This window comes from Marmota flaviventris, chromosome 13, assembly GCF_047511675.1.
Source record: "Marmota flaviventris isolate mMarFla1 chromosome 13, mMarFla1.hap1, whole genome shotgun sequence".
Lineage (NCBI taxonomy): Eukaryota > Metazoa > Chordata > Mammalia > Rodentia > Sciuridae > Marmota > Marmota flaviventris.
In genome coordinates, this window is record NC_092510.1 from 20568559 (window position 1) to 20586510 (window position 17952).

Here is a 17952-nt window from a genome sequence, read left to right on the forward strand (position 1 = left end):
CTGATGTTTCAAACGCTCCCCCTTCCTCTTGTTGGAAGTCGGTGTGTAGTTGCCAGCTTGACTTTGAAGAACTTAATTCAGCCCATAGTTCTCAAAGCCCATGATGCAGCTGGATCTGTGCTGCCCCACCATTGATGCATTGAGCTCATAATTCAGTTCCAGATTCTTTCCTGCTTAAAAAGAGAAGGGGGAAAAAAAGCTCATCTCTCATTGATGTGATATTTGTGGGAAGATTTTAATTTTCCTTTACTTATTTTTTTTAATTCTAGCAGGTATTTCTCAAATAATAAAGGAAATGTTGTCCTTACTTTTGTTGACAGTCATTTCCTTGCATCTCATCAAATCTTGCCACCTATTTTCACATCCCTAAGCACTAAATTATGTAATGTTATCTGATTTAAAATCTCATATAAAAATAATCATACAATTTCTAAAGTTTATTAAAAGGGAAAATATGATGATATAGAAGAAAGTTCTCTAGAACTATGTGCTGTTCAATATCAGAGTCAACCACATGTGGTTGGTGAGTACTTGAAATGGGACAGATCCAAACTGTGATGAACCAGAAGTAGAAAATGCACACCAGATTTTGAAAACATTCTTTAGTATGAGAAAAGGAATGTAAAATATCTTAAGTTCTGTATCCATGACATGTTGAAATGATATTTTAGATATATTACTTTCAACTAAGTACATCATGGAAATTAATTTCACTTGTTCCTTTTTAGTTTTTAACTGTGGCTACCAGAAAAAATTTAAATTACGTACTTGGCTTATATCATGTCTTCTTGAATGGCACTGATCTGCAAGTTTTCCAAATTCTTTACATTCAAAATTCCCACAAAACCACAACTCTAAACAATATTTGAGGACTACTGGACATCTATTTCTGACCATCTTATTGTTGTTTCCATTTTGACAACCCCTTAGTCCAACTCCTCATACTACAAAGTCTAGCACACCCATGCACACTCTCCTACAGCTCCTCCCTTGACCACCAAAATGAGCATTGTACAATTTATCAATGCCCTTGGCAAATGATCAATTGCTGCTACCCTCCAATTCCTTTGACCTTCTCTTCTTTCCTTGTACCTCTCGTCTGCCCATGCCACCCCTTCAATTCTGCACCATGGGTCCTGCTCCCCCACAGTCACCCCATTTTTCTCATCAAAACCATTCTGAGGCTTTGCCTTCACTGTGACCCATCATCATGGTATCAACCAAAGCCACACCACCATTCAAAAAGACCTTTACTCTCCCTATAATGAAAGGCTTTACATCTTAAAACAAAACTAAAAACCTGTTGTGGCTTCTGTTTTCTGGAAAGTTTTACCCCCCCTAAAGAAATGTATCTATTTTTATAAGTTCTTTACATTCTTTGTATTCGTATGTGCACTGAAGATTCTTACTGTGTTAAATCAGGAAGTGATTTGAAGCTCATTTCATCTCATCCTTCCATTTTATGGAAGAAGAAAACTGAAACTCAAAAAGATTAAGCCATTTGCTTAACCCTCATGAGAGTGACAGTCCCCATAAATTATTGTCTTCAAAGCTATCATATAAAAATCTGACTCAGGAAAAAGCAGAAACAAATGAGAAGAGATCTGTCGGCTCCCTCATATGCCAGTCTCATAAACTGCTTGTTCAGATGAAGAAAGTATTTTCATTTACTTAAAAGTGTTCAGATTCTATCTACTTGTGATCCATCCTACAGCCTTTGGAATGGGCTTAATGATCCCACATATTGGAGTTTCCCTTCTTAGGAGTGCTTGGGAATCCAGGATTAAGAATCTAATTAAAACTCTCATTACCCCCAGAGCATGATGAGGTTTGTGCTGAGGCCTTTGCCTCAACCTCTGTTGCTTCCATTATGTACTCAGAACAACTCTGACAACTATCTGTGGGAAGATCTATAGTCTGATTTGGAGACCAACATAATGCTAAAACCTTTATAGTAGCCTTAGACCATCAGATGTCTTTAAGTTGGGGGAGAAGAAAACTCAGGAATCTGCCAACAACTGCAATCAATTCTGTGGATCTCTTTATACCAATCCTCTAATCTCTATGCTCCAGGTCTAGTAAGAAGCACACTGCCTCATAAAACAGCCTGCTCTATTTCCAGCAAGTTCATTGAAGACAGAGGATCCGTCTTGGTGGTCTGAAAACACAATGTGTCATACAGGAAGAAACACTAGATTTAGAACCAGAAGCGTGTTCTCTCTCTCCTCTCTCTGGTTATGCATGAGTCATTGAACAATTTGCTTCTTTTCCCAGAAGCCCAAATTCCTCATGTGAAAGGAAGAGGTTTGTACCCAGGGACTTCAAGGGTTTCCTCTGTGATAACATTCTATTAACAAGAAGTTGATTGTTTCTGTTTTCTGAGTCTCACTCTCCTCATCAGCAAAACTAGAGTAATAAAAGTATTTGTATTGTGTATGATGTATATTTTTCTTTAACAGGGCACTTATTAAAGAAAAACATATGAGTTTGTGCAAAGACAAGTAACTTCTCCTTTGGGGGCATATTGTGCTCATTTTAACGTCAATTTAAGTTTAGTAGTTGTTAATTTAGAGAAGTGTCCTGAATTTACTTTTACTTCTTTGGATCAGGCCTCCTTCTCTCAATTTCTTGCCTTGCTGGATGGCTTAAAGTCAGTTTCCAATGGCAACATGAACTGTGGGATCATTCCTCATGCAGACTTTTGAGTTCAACCTTCCATTATACTCTGCCTGATACCCATTCATCTGCTCTCTCCTCAGACCCAATACAAGTGAAAAAAAGGATCTTAAATCATCTTCTTGCTCATTTAAGAAATACTGCCTAAACATCTTTTAAACATAGAGTATTATCACTATTTCAGATTATTTTTCATCCTATAGAGCCATATAATATCACATCCAAATAGCATCCACCAGCCACCTGGGACTATTGAGTTTGTTAGGTGTCACTAATCTAAACTGAGATATGCTCAAAGTGTAAAATATACCCTACATTTCAAAAAGTAAATGCAAAAATAAGCAGAGTGTCTATCACCTCTAAAAAATTATATATCAATTACATTGTGAAATGATATTAAAAAAAGATATATCGGGTTAAGTAAAATGTTACTAAAATTAATTTCATTTGTTCATTTTATCTTTAGTGATAATAAAAACTCAAATCACACATATAGTTTGCATTTTATTTCAATTGAATAATATTGCATTTATGATGATGAGCTTTTGCTGCTTTCTATCCTAGAGTCACATCATAGAGTCTTCCTTTCAAACTACTGCAACCAATAAATTGAACAAATGGGACATCTTAGATGTAAGAAAAAAATAGTTTTATTTTGTTTTCCCGTTGTCCTTATTCATTGTGGTTAGTATTTTTTTTTCCCTGTCCCTGGATGAAGACTTGACATTTTGGTTACTCTTTGGTAATGGAAAATCTTAGAGTTATCTAACTCACAAAACAGTCTCAGCTTTTACTTAGAACTCTGAACACACAAACAGAACTAGCAAAAGATTCCAGTTTCATTCAGTTTTCAGATTTAACAATTTGCCCTCACCTTCCCCTAAGTAGAATCTGATGCTTAGGAAAAAAAAAAAAGAAATAAAAAAGGGTACAGACAGTGAGGTGGGTATGGCCATCACATTCCTTCTCCCCTCCCCAATTTGTTCATCATGGTTTCTCATATCTCCAGTCTGAGTGCAGGTAGAGATGAAGACATGATCTCCCAGAGAACAGGCTGTGGGCTCCCTGAGCCCTCATAGTGTTTAAAGCTGACTCTTCCTCTCTTAGAAAGATTCCATGGGCTTTGTTTGAAACCTGCCTCCATGTTGGGGTTCACTCAACTGAAATCTCCTTTTGATGTGCCTGCATCTTCTCCTCCACCTTTCTGTTTACTCCTTCTGCAGCCCTGACACATCCACTAGTAATACTTTTAACTTCTTTCTGTTGAGGCTTCTCCATTCTTTTCTAAAAACAATTTTCACTGAAATATAACAAACATACAAGTGTAGAAACCATACATTGTACAATTTAAAATGTCTCAAAGAAGGTTATTGTGGATTATCACCATCTAAGTTCCTCTTGGGCAAGGTTTAAAATGCTTTTCTCTTGGTGTGGCTTCATCAGGTCCTAAGGACACTCACTTACACTTGGACTCTAAAAATTCTGAGCAGACATGTGCAGGACAGGATTAAATCCTCCTGACCTCCCACCACCACAGCCAGAAACAAGTTTTATGTGTTTGTTTGTTTGTTTCAGATACAAATCAGACACTTATTGTCTGAGTTTCTTTTCTTCTGCCAGAGCAGAATACTTGACACTTGGATAATTTACAATGACCAGAAATGTATTTGACTCACAGTTTTGGAGACTCGGCAGTTCAAAATCAAGTAGCTGCATCTGATAATCTTATTGAGTCTTATTCAGTCATGATGTGGCATCATATGAGTGAGAGAAGGAGAGAGGGAAGAGAGCCAAACTCATCCTTTTATCAGGAATCCACTCCCATGATAACTAACCCACTTCTGTACTAGTACATCTAGGAGGGCAAAACCCTTATGACTCAATCACCTCTCAGCACTGATGCACTGGGGATTACATTTATAGACAGCATAAGCTATCTAACAGCCCCAAGACCCTAGGACTACAAAGATACTCTTAACAGGCAGGATAGACCAAGGAGCCTTTCTTTGGAATGTGCCTGTCTTGAGCCTGCTGAGTTAATCCTTTACTGCACACACACAAAGTAGTAAAATATTGATTCTAAGTGTATTTTGTTATACTTCCTAGACTATTGGGGGACACATTGAAGCCATCACAGTCATCTACCCTACATCAAGCTCACTTAGTGGTCATTTGATGCTTCTCCACTTGTGTCAACTGAGGGAAAAGAATTTCTCATCCCTTCCTGTGGAAGTGGGGACATAGCACTGGGATTGGTAGCCTACTCTGCCAACTTTACATTGTTGTGACCAAAATGCCTGACAAGAGAAACTTAGAGGAGGAAAAGTTTATTCATGCTCACAGTTTCAGAGGTTCAGTCCATGGTTGGCCAAATCCAGTGCTCTGAGCCCAAGGTGAGCTGGAATGGTGTGGTAGAGAAAAACTGCTCAGCTCAAGGCAGCTGGGAAACACAGGAGCAAGCTGCCAAAGTATAAACCCCAAAGTCATGTACCCCAGTGACCAACTCCCTCCAGCCATGCCCCACCTGCCTACACTTACCACCCAGTTAGTCCAATCAAATCCATCAAATGGATTGATTACTATCTAATCATTTCACCTCTGAATAGTTCTGCATTGTCTCATAGATTTCAGGGCTCAGTGGAGCAGGGGACACCTCATATCCAAACTCTAACACATACCAATAATTCTTACCAAAGAAATACCCTTTAGAATTCCATCTTTTCTTACCACTCAATTTGGGACTGGGGGCTGTGTTCTAACTGATTCTTAGCTACCTAGTTTTGAACACTTGCATCCCGATCTGGGGTCTCAATTGGTGCTTAATATCATCGTAAAGTCTCTACCAAAATGTCCGTTGTAACATCCTAGACACAGGATACCACCATAGACACCAAATCATTTTCTCTTTGCCATTCTCTCTTCTACATTTTTCTAAGGGAGGTTGGAGGGAAGAAATCCTGACAAAGTACTATATTAAATTCTAGGTCATGGAAAGTTAGCCTCTTTCCTCCTACCTTTCTATCAAGCTCTGCTTGGATTTGAATACCTCATCCATGAGGCAAGGCTCCCACCTGAGGCTACACATACAGCAAAATAGTAGCTTGTTCAAGGTTGATGAAGGGTGGATCCATGTTTCAAATCCAAGCTTTGTCATTTCCTAGCCTCTCATATTGTTTTTCCCAACTGCTATGATATCCCTCGCTTTGCAGATGGAGAAAGGTGAGGTTAAATTATGGTAGGTTCTTCCATGTGGGCACCTTCTGTGGTAGAAGTTTAAGGAATGGGAAACTTTCCATGATTTTCTGGCTCACAAAGTAGTGTCAGTTTCTGTGTCTTCTGAGAATATTCTCCTAAGTCCTTTCTTGTGTTTACTTTTCACAATACTTTCCATAACTATCTCCCATTGAAATTTTTCTCCTAAAGAAGAATGAAAGAATCTAAAATAAGAGATAAGAGGAAAATCATCAAAAATTCATTTTCACTTTTGCATAGATCAGAAAGCTGTAAAGATCTTTAGATATCATCTTTCATCAGTATTACTATGATCATGATACACATCAAGTTCAATCTTCTTCACTCCATGTTCTTTTAATTTAAAAGATGTGATGATGCTCCTAAGATTCCGATTATCATTTAATTTCACCAAATACACATTTTCCAAAGCAGACACATATAAAACTGTACTGTCACCAAACAGATTAAAACAGGATTGGGGATAGTTTATACAGTACTTTGAACATGCAAGAAGTTATTTTTTAACCTAAGAGAAAGTTTTCATGTTACTATTAATAATTATTATTTGCTAATTTGTTGTTGTTTTAAGCTAACAGAATGCCTCACAGTTATCTGCCACTACTATTGACTTACACATTTCTCTAAGGCTTGCTACTATCCAAAATTTCTTGAGGCTGTTTTTCAGACACGGCTATCTGCGAATGCAGCAGAATAGCTGGGAAAACAATGAAGGGGCTGTTAAAGAAGCAGACGGGATGCAGTGCTTGGCATCTGGTACAGAACAGGGAATGTGTTGTAAGGCTGCTCAGCCTACTCTAGAATCCCACACACGTTTTCTGAAGCTTATGTCTGGATAATCCCATTGTAATAGGAAAAATGGTGGCTGTACTTGGCCTATTCCAAGTGTTCAGTGCAAATGTCTGTAGCAGAAAAATCTACACAGGTAAACTCTGTTCCTGGTCATGTACCCTGGCCAGAGATCATACTATTGTGTGATTGGTTAAAAAGAGACCAGGACAAAAAAGTACTAACTGGTCATATGATCCATCCTCTCTGTTGGGAAAACAACTCATGTACCAGTCCCACTGACAGTGGCCATTTCAGGACGGGATGATCCCATGCTGTGGGGAGGTGGTGCTGGTCCTGCATAAGTCTTTTCAACTACATTCACACACCTGGATACTGGGTTTCATCAGATACACCATTGGGAATATGAAAGGGGAGACACATAATAGAAACCAAATAGTCCCTGCAGTTGAGAAGAATGAAGTTTGAAAAGCAGAGCAGAGTTGCTTCTTGTCTAGGCCTGTGACTTCCTGTGATGTAGAAAAAAGGGAAATGTCTGTTATTATTTGTAGGACATAAAACAGGAGTCATAAAACCTAGAATCAGCACCAAAGAAGCCATTGTTATAAAGTACTACAAAATACCCATGTTCAGTCTTGCAGTTTATAGAAGATCCCCAGAGGAAGCCACCATCTTTCCCTTTGATTCTGTCATCCTGGTGCTCTTCCTAGACTTTTGCACATTGGTCAAGAAGAACAAAGTCACCTGCATTTTGCAAATTTCCTCTTCCCACTCTGAGCCCACTTAATCTATGCCAGTATGTGTTATATGAGGAGACACAGGCAAAAGGAGACCCTTCTAACACACACACACACACACACACACACACACACACCCTGGCCTAATACCCCCAGTGCAATGGAGAACATTTTCAAGTCAAGCCACTGAGTAAAAGTAAGTTTTAAATTAAAAGAACCCCCATTTCACACTTCACATGATGATTTAATGGCAGATACTTGTAGAAAATGCCTGACACACAAAAACACATGTGAAATGCAGATAAAAGAGAAGTTAAACAAAATACATATTTGAGCTGGTTATTAGGAACAATAACATTTCCAGGAATGGGTCACTTGAGAAAATAGTTGATTTGACTGGGGATAATAGTGCCTCTAAGTATGCCCTCAGAAGATGTGTCCAGAACTTAATTTTAAATCTGAGGGTTGTAATAAGAACTTGGTTTTTTAAAGTTACTGCCAAAGAAAAGGGAGCAAACATAAGTCAGCCCCTCAGAGAATGAGTTGTAAAACATGTGACATTATTCTAGGGGCTAGGAGGAGGGGCAGAGACTAGTTAAAAGCTAGTTTCCACTTGTCTTTTCAAATGTCTTAGCAATGTTCTTTGATTATATGGTCATCTGCCATAAAAGATGCAACAATGAGTTCCTGAGATTATCTTTACCAAGTGGAGTAGAAAGGACTCATTTCCCATCTCCAGAGAGCTCTCTGTTTGCTAAGATGTTTCTGTGAGATGTTTGTAATCCAATGCTTTTGGTCCTAATATTCCCATTTATAGGCTGATTTTACATTGCTGAGGACTCGCTATGTTTTCCCTAAAGGATGCTATTTTTTTTAAAAGAAAGACTTTACAATAAATAACATGACGATTCTCTATTCACCCAAGTTGGACTCTCAAATTTAAAACAGCTGCTGTTTGTTTTTCTCCTAAAAGAACTAAAACATAGATTTGATACTTAAATTTGGTGCTAAAAATGTGCTCAGATCAGCACATTTTTCAAAGGATAGGAATGGGATGATTATGCTAGGATTCATTCCTTAATGGACCAGACCTCAGGGCAGCACAGCATCCAGTAGGCAGTGCTTGGAAATGAAGAGTTTGGAGTGAATGGCCTTTTTATAGACTTCACCCTTTATATCATTCAAAATTAGTCTTAATTTTATATTTTTTTCATAGATTCTTCAAATAAATTATGTCAGAAACAAACTTCCCAGAGAATGAACTTGGTCATAGTAATCCCCCTTTAAAATATCCTTGTATTTCTCTGAAACCCAAAAGCAAATTCCCTGATTCCCAAAAGCATGAAATTGCAAGGTCAACTGATACTGTGTTACTGAAACTTCTCAGATACTGGATAAAAATTCCATTATTTTGTATGTGTTTTAATATCTTGCTCCCCCTGCCTGACTACAATTCAATGACCTTCAAATGCAATATCTATTGTTGCAGTTACTTTCATCTTTACCTGAGTAAAGCAAAATCAATGTTCATGTCCAGCAATTCCAATTAAGCTACTATAGACAACTCTGCTGAATCTGCAAGCTTTGGATTTATATTGAATTAATGAAAGCTGAAAGGGGTTCCCATCTTATAGCCACACTTAATGCATCCTTGTCAAAAGGAAATGTAATTACAATATTGCATGTACATAGGAGGTTGATCAACTTAAGCAAGGTGACAACCATGAATTGATCATGTGAGAGTATCAATAAACATCCTAGGAGCTATTATAAAGTGTGCCACTTTTAGATTATTTAGTTCCATAGAACCTGAATGTTTCAGATGACAGGTAAAGAGATATATATTTAGAGTCACTTATTTTCAGGTCAGTGGTTGAAATATACCTGGGGGTAGCATCAAAGACCCAATATCAATTCAGCCCTTATTATTTAGGTAAAACATAGTCTCATCATTTATTTCCACATAGGTAAATATAAGAAAAAAGACATTTATATTTAATCTTTAGGAGATATATACTTATGTATATATATTATATCATAATGTGTGTGTGTGTGTGTGTGTGTGTGTGTGTGTGTGTATACACATCTGCACATCTGCTGTCTGGGGAATTTTCTGATTTAGCCATTAGAAACTCTTTAAGCGTTACCTTCTAATACAAGTTTCTGACTTGCTGGATTTATTAAGAAGAAGAAAAAAAATCCAAGCTTTAAAGAAGTTGGGGGTATATCTGGCTGCTTAATTAGTGACATAAGTTAACCTATATATAATATAATATAATATTGACTGATAGTTAGTAGACTCACTATCTTTTTTTTTCATCAACAACAACAATGTTAACTTCTTATTTAGTACAGAAAAGATGATACAGAAAATATGCCTTTATTTCCTCTTCTCCCCTAAACTAACAGGGAAAACTAGGAATAACCACCATCCCTAAACCACAGTCTATGAAGAAGAAATGCTGAATGCATTGGAAATTGCCCAGGCAAGGCAGGAATTAGAAAGGACACAAGAGCTTTTCAAACCTGGAGTTAACAAGGAGTTCTCCAGACTGATGACCCAGCGGAGGGGTAAGCCCAGATGCCTTGATTAGAGCAACAAGATCAGGGTGTGAAAATCAGCTTCCCACAGAGAAGTACAAAAGTCATTTTTGCAAGAAATAGGTTGTAAGACTGAATTTAGACTCAACTAGGTGGCAGGCAGAGCTGCAGCCTTGTTTACCTGAAGGAAAGTACACTGATAAATCTAAATTGTCAACTTGATTGGATTAAGAAATGCCTAAAATTAAGGCTTCTAGGTGTCTCATTGAGGATGTTTAGGAATGATTGGCATATAGGACAGGGAACTGAATCAGAGACCCACCTTAAGTGTGGGCAGACCTGGTTGGAGGCTTGGATGGAAAAAAAAGTTGGAAGAACAAGGTAGCAGCAGTAAACAGGGAAACTCCATTCTTCTAGAACAGGCCCTTGATTGTTGCTGAGATCACCGGAGGATATCAGACTCTAGCTCCTTCACTCTTCCAAAGCAAACTCTGCCTAGTGACTCACTCACAGGGAGTTTTCAGGCCTTCAGTCCCAGTTTGGGGCTGCATCATTGATCCCTCTTGTTCTAGAGCTTCAGTTTAAGGACTGAGCAGTTACTGGTTCCTCTAGCTCTCCAGGCTGAAGACGGCCATTGTGGGACTATTCTGCTTCTGGTCATATAAGCCAATCTAATAAATCCCCTGTTGGTTCTGCCTCTCTAGAGAACCCTGATTAATACAGGAAGTAGAATATAAATTACCAATCAATATCTGTCACCACAGGCCAAGACTGAATACTAGCAACAAAATATTCAGGGCAAGTTAGCGAATTTTCCTAATATCCCAGTTTATGCCAGCTGTTTATGTTTCTGTCCTACAAACAGCTGATCCAGGAAAACTTTTAACATTCAATAATGGGCAAAAGCATAAATTTATATAAACATACTTTCAGAACCAAGAAAGACAGTACAATAATGAAACAAACTAAATGAAGGATTCATATCAGAAAATTATAATTCAGATTAGTCTACGATTATGATCAAACATCTACATGAAAATCAAAGAAAGTAATTGAAATATGGCCCAATAGTGGGAGAGGAGGGTGAGTGCTCAGAGGAAAATTATTTTGTAAGAAAGGATTAATAAAATAAAGATCACATTAGAAATAGAAATTACTAAAAAAGAGTCAAGAACACACAGGAAAAAGCTTTAAAAAATGAGTAGATTGAAAAGGAAAAGAAGTAGGCTTTTTAAAGAAATATTAAAGGGTATTAATTATAGAAGACAATTAAAGGAAAACAACCACTGTGTTTTGAAGAAGATAACCAAAAATCAAACTGAAAAAAATCCAAAGATAAAACAGAATGCTCTCATAACAGTTTAAGTAATCAATTTATGTAATTAATGAAGAACAATACCAAGTCCCTGAAAAACAACTTGACAAAAAACAGTCTTCATAAATGTTTTCATTAAAAAGTACCATGGTTCAAATTCAGCCATCTGAGAAAAGAACAAGGAACATCATTGAGGATAATGGCAGTGGATATAATTGTGAAAGTAGGCGTGAATATATGTGAATATTATTGTCACACTTCGGGATGCAGATATTAAGAATTTTTGACAATGCAGAAATAAAAACCTCATTAGAAAAATGGAGAAAAGTTGAGAGAAAATGGTCAGAAGAAATATTTGAATAAAAGTAGAAGTTTTTTTTCAGAATTAAGAAAAGCATTATTGCAAACACTGAAAGTTCCTCTGAACTACAAAAAAGATAAACAAACAGAAATCTGTGCTTGCTTCGGCAGCACATATACTAAAATTGGAATGATACAGAGAAGATTAGCATGGCCCCTGCACAAGAATGACACACAAATTTGTGAAGAATTCCATATTTTAAAAAAAATAGAAATCAACACTTTCCTACAAAAGGCCAAGCATAGGCCACCATTATGAAAGAAGAATTAAATAGGAGGGTTGGCCTTACCAGATTTTATCTTTTTTTTTTTTTGGTGTGTGTGGATGGTACTGGGTACAGGACACAGGACCTTCGGCAGTTAGGCAAGCACTCTATCACTGAGCTAACTTCTAACTCCTGGATTTAAAAGTGTGTTATTGTTTCAAAGATAGATAAATATCTAATAAAGTAGATTCAAGAGAGCAGAAACAAATCAAGAATATATGGAAACTTAATAAATAAAGGACTAGTAAATCATAACAATGGGAAAAGGAGAAACTATTCAATAAATGAAGTTAGGGTGAATTTTTAGCCACATAAAAACAAACAAATGAATTAATTAAAGAGACCTATTTTCATGCCATTTTCAACTATTAATTCCAGATGGGTCAAGGAATTATATGTGAAAAAAATGCTTTTAAACTTTTAAGTTTGTAGAGAACTTCCAGTTTCAACTCTGACACATAAAGAACTTGGAAGTCATCATTCCCATTTTACAACAAGAAAAAAATCTAAACAAACTGAATATCAACAACTTTCCTTGGACCCATTATAGACTTGAGGTGATAGGGAAAACCACCACCTGAAATCTGAGGAGATTGGTGAATAGAGAGGATTACAACCAAGAGCATTTCACTTGAAACCAGAGTAGTTAAAGCCATAAACTTGTAAGAACACTATAGATTAGTGCAGAATGAGGGCTACAGTCACGGGTAGCCCACACTTTCCTGAGTTTTATGCCCAGGAACCTTACAGGGTGTCATAGTGAAGAGCCAAGAAAAACCTTTGTTTCTAAAGAAGAGAGAAAAATCAAAGTATTTTCAAATAGAGTCAAAGCATTCTCTACAACAAAGGCTTACTGAGCAAGTGAAGGGAATTTTCCAAAGCCTTATTGGATACTGAGAGAAAGAAAACTTACCCTCACTTTACCCGCTTTTAGGCTCTTTATCTCCCCTAAAGGAGAAAAAAAGCAGACAAACACTTGTGAAGATCACACAGTCTAGGGACATAGGCCCACTAAAGACTGGACATCACAGAATTAAAGAATACTATCTCTTACCAATACTATCACCTTACCACCACAACATCAAGGCTGCAGTATTGTACAGGAAGCAGAGCAGTCAGGAAGCACCAAGCAACACTGGGAGAGTAGGAGAAGTGGGGTTTATTACTGTGACAGGCTCAGAGGAGTCTCTACTCCAAAGTCTGAGCCCCAATCCACAGTTTCCTACAACATTTATATTCTATTTGGCATCATCTCAGACCTGTCCTGTCATTGGGGGATTTACAAATTTTTAGCCTATGTGACTGAAGGCTTTGCACAGGGGTCTCTAGCAGTAAGCATGTTTACAGAAACAGAAGCAATAAGGGGGAAATGGCCTTTTCCACAGGATGTAATTTTTCAAGATAATGTTCTTATAACCTCGTTTCTCATCTAGGTCTGGTTTTGTTACCTCAGCATACCAGTAGTGGTTTATGTTAGGGAGAACTTGACATAGGCAGCAGCATTTTGAAATGTATCCTTCATCTTAGAACAAGATAACCTCAGATAATAAATACTCCATCATCATACAAAGAAAGGAAATTACTATCCAGGACTGGAATCCTGAAAACACTTGTTTCTACATTGAATAGTGACCACCTCAAAGAATGGAGGTGAGGAACAAAATGACCCTTCCTGACAACCCCCTAGCAGTGGCCTAATCACAAAACTTTCCCCACCCCCCACCATGTGCCTCTACCTACCCCAGGCTGTTAGAAGAAGATTGGTCTCAATCTCCACTGTGCCCCCCTCTGCAGGTTCATTCCAAATAAACCTGGGTTGCTGTTGAGCTGCCTCTCTTCTCTCTTTATTTCCTTCCTTGTCTTCTGTCCTTACAGTTTACAGCTTAAAAAGCTGCAAGACATAGACTCTATACAAGAAAAAAAATTAAGGGAACTCAAACACCAGAGGGGTATGAAAACAAGCATACTGCAGAAAATTGAAGATTCTGAAAACTCCAGCTACAGCATACTATCACAGCAAAACTTTTAGCCTGATTGACATAAAAACCTCACACTCCAGGTCTATTTACCTCCATTCTTATGCTCAGTACTCCTTTCAACCAAAAATTATAAGACATATTAAAATAAGAAACAATCTGAAGAAACAAAGCAAGTATCAGAACCAGATTCAGATATAGTAGAGATTTTAGAATTTCTTTCTTTCTTCTTTTTTTCTTTTTTTAGAGAGAGAGAGAGAGAGAGAGAGAGAGAGAGAGAGAGAATTTTTTAATATTTATTTTTTAGTTTTCGGTGGACACAACATCTTTCTTTTATTTTTATGTGGTGCTGAGGATCGAACCCAGTGCCCCGCACATGACACGGGTGAGCGCGCTATCGGGTGAGCGCGCTATCGCTTGAGCCACATCCCCAACCCCAAGAGATTTTAGAATTTCAAACCAGGAATTTTTTAAATTATGATTAATACATTATAGATTCTAAAGAAAATAAAAAATAAACAAAATGCAAGTACAGATGGTCAATGTAAGAAGCGAGACAAAAATTAAGAATTAAAGGAAATGCTGGAAATAAAAACTGTCATTAAGAGAAAAGAAGAAAGTTATGGGTTTATTAGTAGAGAGGACACAGTCCAATAACATTTCAGTGACCTTAAAGATATGTCAATAGAAAATTTCTAAAGTGAAAGAAAAAGCCAGAAAAAGGAACAAAACAAACAAAAAAAGCAGAATATCCAGGAACTACAACTTTATTTGAAAAGCTGTAACACATATGACACTGAGTTAACAAAAAGAGAAATAAAGAGAGTGGAGCAAAAGAAAGGTTTGAAGTAATAATGGATGAGAGTTTTACAAAACTAATGACAGACCAAACCACAGATCTAAGAAGTTCACAAGACACCAAATGGGATAAATTTAAAAAGAAAAATCTAGACAACCATATTATATCAGGCTAAAGAAAACCAAAGACCAAGAGAAAATCTTAACAGCAACAAAACCTTTCACCTTTCACAAAAATTAACTGAAAATGAACATAAAAATAAAACACAATGGTATAAACTTTTTAGAAAGGAAATATTGGTTGGGTGATTCGTTTTTATATATAATGCCTAAAGCACAATCCATTACAATTTTTAAAAAATGGTTAAAGTAAAATCTATTAAAATTGTAAACATGTGGTCTTCAAAAGATATGTTTACAAGAATAAAAAAAAAAAACAAGCTACAGATGAGGAGCAAGTATTTGCAAAACACTTATCTATTAAAGAGGCTAAGCTCAAAATACATAAAGAACTCTTAAAACAAACAATACCTCACCAAAAATAGAGATGGCAAATTAACACGTGAAAAAATGTTATCACTTGTTATCAGGAAATTGCAGAGGAAAGCAATGATTTAGTACTACCCACCTGCTTGGTTGACTAAAATCCAAAAACAGATAAAATCAAATGCTGATGAAGTTGCTAAACAATAGAAATTCCATTCATTCTTTGGGAAAAGGCAAAATGTTGTGGCCACTCAGGAAGATTTGGCAGTTTCTTAGAGAACTAAGCATATTCTTTTCATGTGTTTTAGCAATGATAGCCCTAGGTATTTATCCACTTGAGTTGAAAATGTATGTCCACAAAAAAAAAAACAAAACAAAAAACAAAAAAAAAAAAAAAAAAAAAAAAACCTGTTCATAGATAGTTACAGCAGATTTATTCAAAATTTCCAGAAGTTGGAAGTGAGCAAGATGTCCTTCAATAGGCAAGTCATAAATAAACTGTGGTTCATCCATACAATGGAATATTATTCAATGAAAAAAAGAAATGAGCTTTCAAACCATGAAAAGACATAGAGAACCCTTAAATAAAATGAATACTGATAAATGAAAGAAGTTAGTCTGAAAAGGATATATACTGCACAATTCCAATTATAGCAGTTAATATTCTGGAAAAGGCAAAATGACATAAACAGTAAAATATCAGTGTGTGCCAATGGAAGGGAAAGGTGAATAGGTAAAGCACAGATTTTTAGGGCATTGAAACTATTCCATATATTCTTATAGTAGATACATGACACTATTCATTTATCAAATTTATAGAATTGGGCCAGGAGTTGGGGCATGCTCCTCTAATCTCAGCAGCTCAGAAGGCTAACCAAGGAGGATCACAAGTTCAAAGCCAGCCTTAGCAATGGCGAGGCACTTAGCAACTCAGTGAGACCCTGTCTCTAAATAAAGTACAATATAGAGCTGAGGATGTGGCTCAGTGTTTGAGTGCCCCTGAGTTTAATCCCCAGTACCAAAAAAAAAAAAAAAAAAAAAAAATCAGAATTGTACAACACAAAGAATGAGCTCTAATATAAACTATGGACTTCAGTTAACAACAATTATCAACATTCATTCACCAACTGCAACAACTATACCACAGTACTTCAAGATGTTAATAACAAGGGGAAATGAGTTGAAGGGAAGGGAATAGAGTATATGAGAACTCTGTATTACCTGCTCAATTTTTCTGTAAACCTAAATTACTCTAAAAAATAAAATAAAATAAAAAAGCTCTATTAGTTAAAATCAAAGGAAATTTCAAATGCATTATAAGTCCCAAGCAGGGTAAATAAACACAAATTCTATACTTAAACACATAAGAGGTCACAGAATTCAAACTGTAAAAAAAAAAAAAAAATCTTAAAAGCTTCCAAAAAGAAAAAAAAAAAAACTTAAAAGAAATCATCAATAAGACTGATTTCAAACTTCTCATCAGCAACAATAGACAACATTGAGCAATATCCTAAACAAGGTGGGAAAATCAACTGTCCAACTATGATTCCATCAATCAAGCAAGAGGAGACAATAAAAGCATTTTTAGAAGTATGAAGACTAATATAACTCACTATGCATGAACCCATGATGAAAAATTACTTAAGAATGACACATTAAGAAGAATTTGAACTGAAAAAAACAAGGGAGGGCAAGGTGTACAGTTGGAAAAAATGCTGATAGAATATTTTTGTAATTCTGACTAACAAAAGATCATTTAGGGTGGTGTGTTAAAAATAAATTATAACTATAAAAATGCCAGATAAAAATAACATGAAAGATGGAAGAAGAAATTTGGATCAAAGTGTCATAAGACTTTCATATTTTTGAAGATTGATATATTAGTTAACCTTAAGCTTCTTAGGTAAAAACAAAATATGTAGGTTAAATATTTTAAGATAATCACTAAATAATGAACATAAAATTTAAAATTTACAAGTTTATATAATGGGGACAATTTGGTTTAAAACAAAGAACAAGTTATATAAAAAATGGATACCACCTGAAACCTAGGAAATTGAGCTTTATAATGTCTCATCTTTCTAAAGTATTCCAGAGCATTTGGTTTGCATTGGGAAACACAAGGCAAAGGAAAAACCAGTGCTATAACCCGTTGCCATCTACCTGGGGAGCACAGAAATATTCATACAAGTACATTGAGTGTCAACTTATTAGTAGAAAATGAGTAAATGAAAGTTAACCCATTTTTCTTTTGAAAACCTTTAAGTGTTAACCACACATTCAGCTAGATTTTATTTAAGGAAATATAATTTAGTGATAAGAGCATGAGCTCTACAATCAGACACTTCAGTTTACTTTTGTTTCTATCACTGAGTATCTGAGTGACCTTAGGCAGGGTAGGTAGTGAATCTCTTTTAGAGTTAGTTTGGCCATTTATATAATGGAGAATATATGTATGTGTATATATGTGTATATATATATACACATGTATATACATATACAGGTATACATGTACATATGTGTGTGTCTCCTATGAGATTTGAATGAAATAGTATATGTAATAGAAACTCAGTAAAAGCTTATTCCATTTATCCTTGTAGCAGAGACCACTAGCTGTGCCTCAGTGTTTATTCTGCCATTTCTCCCTAGTGATAGAACACCTAAATCAAATTTTACAGGGATATCTAGAATGGAGACAATTGTTTTTAGCTTATGTTGCAGCTGTATGTCAATATGTGTTTAAATTATCATCAATA

At 36.2% G+C, this 17952-nt stretch overlaps 1 non-coding gene across 1 annotated transcript; it reads left to right on the forward strand.

Moving 5' to 3' along the window:
• The first annotated feature begins 11765 nt into the window (after nucleotides 1-11765).
• On the forward strand, nucleotides 11766-11872 carry LOC114079344 (U6 spliceosomal RNA). The gene has a single exon (XR_003580474.2). It is a non-coding gene; the product is annotated as a U6 spliceosomal RNA (small nuclear RNA).
• The last annotated feature ends 6080 nt before the right edge of the window (nucleotides 11873-17952 follow it).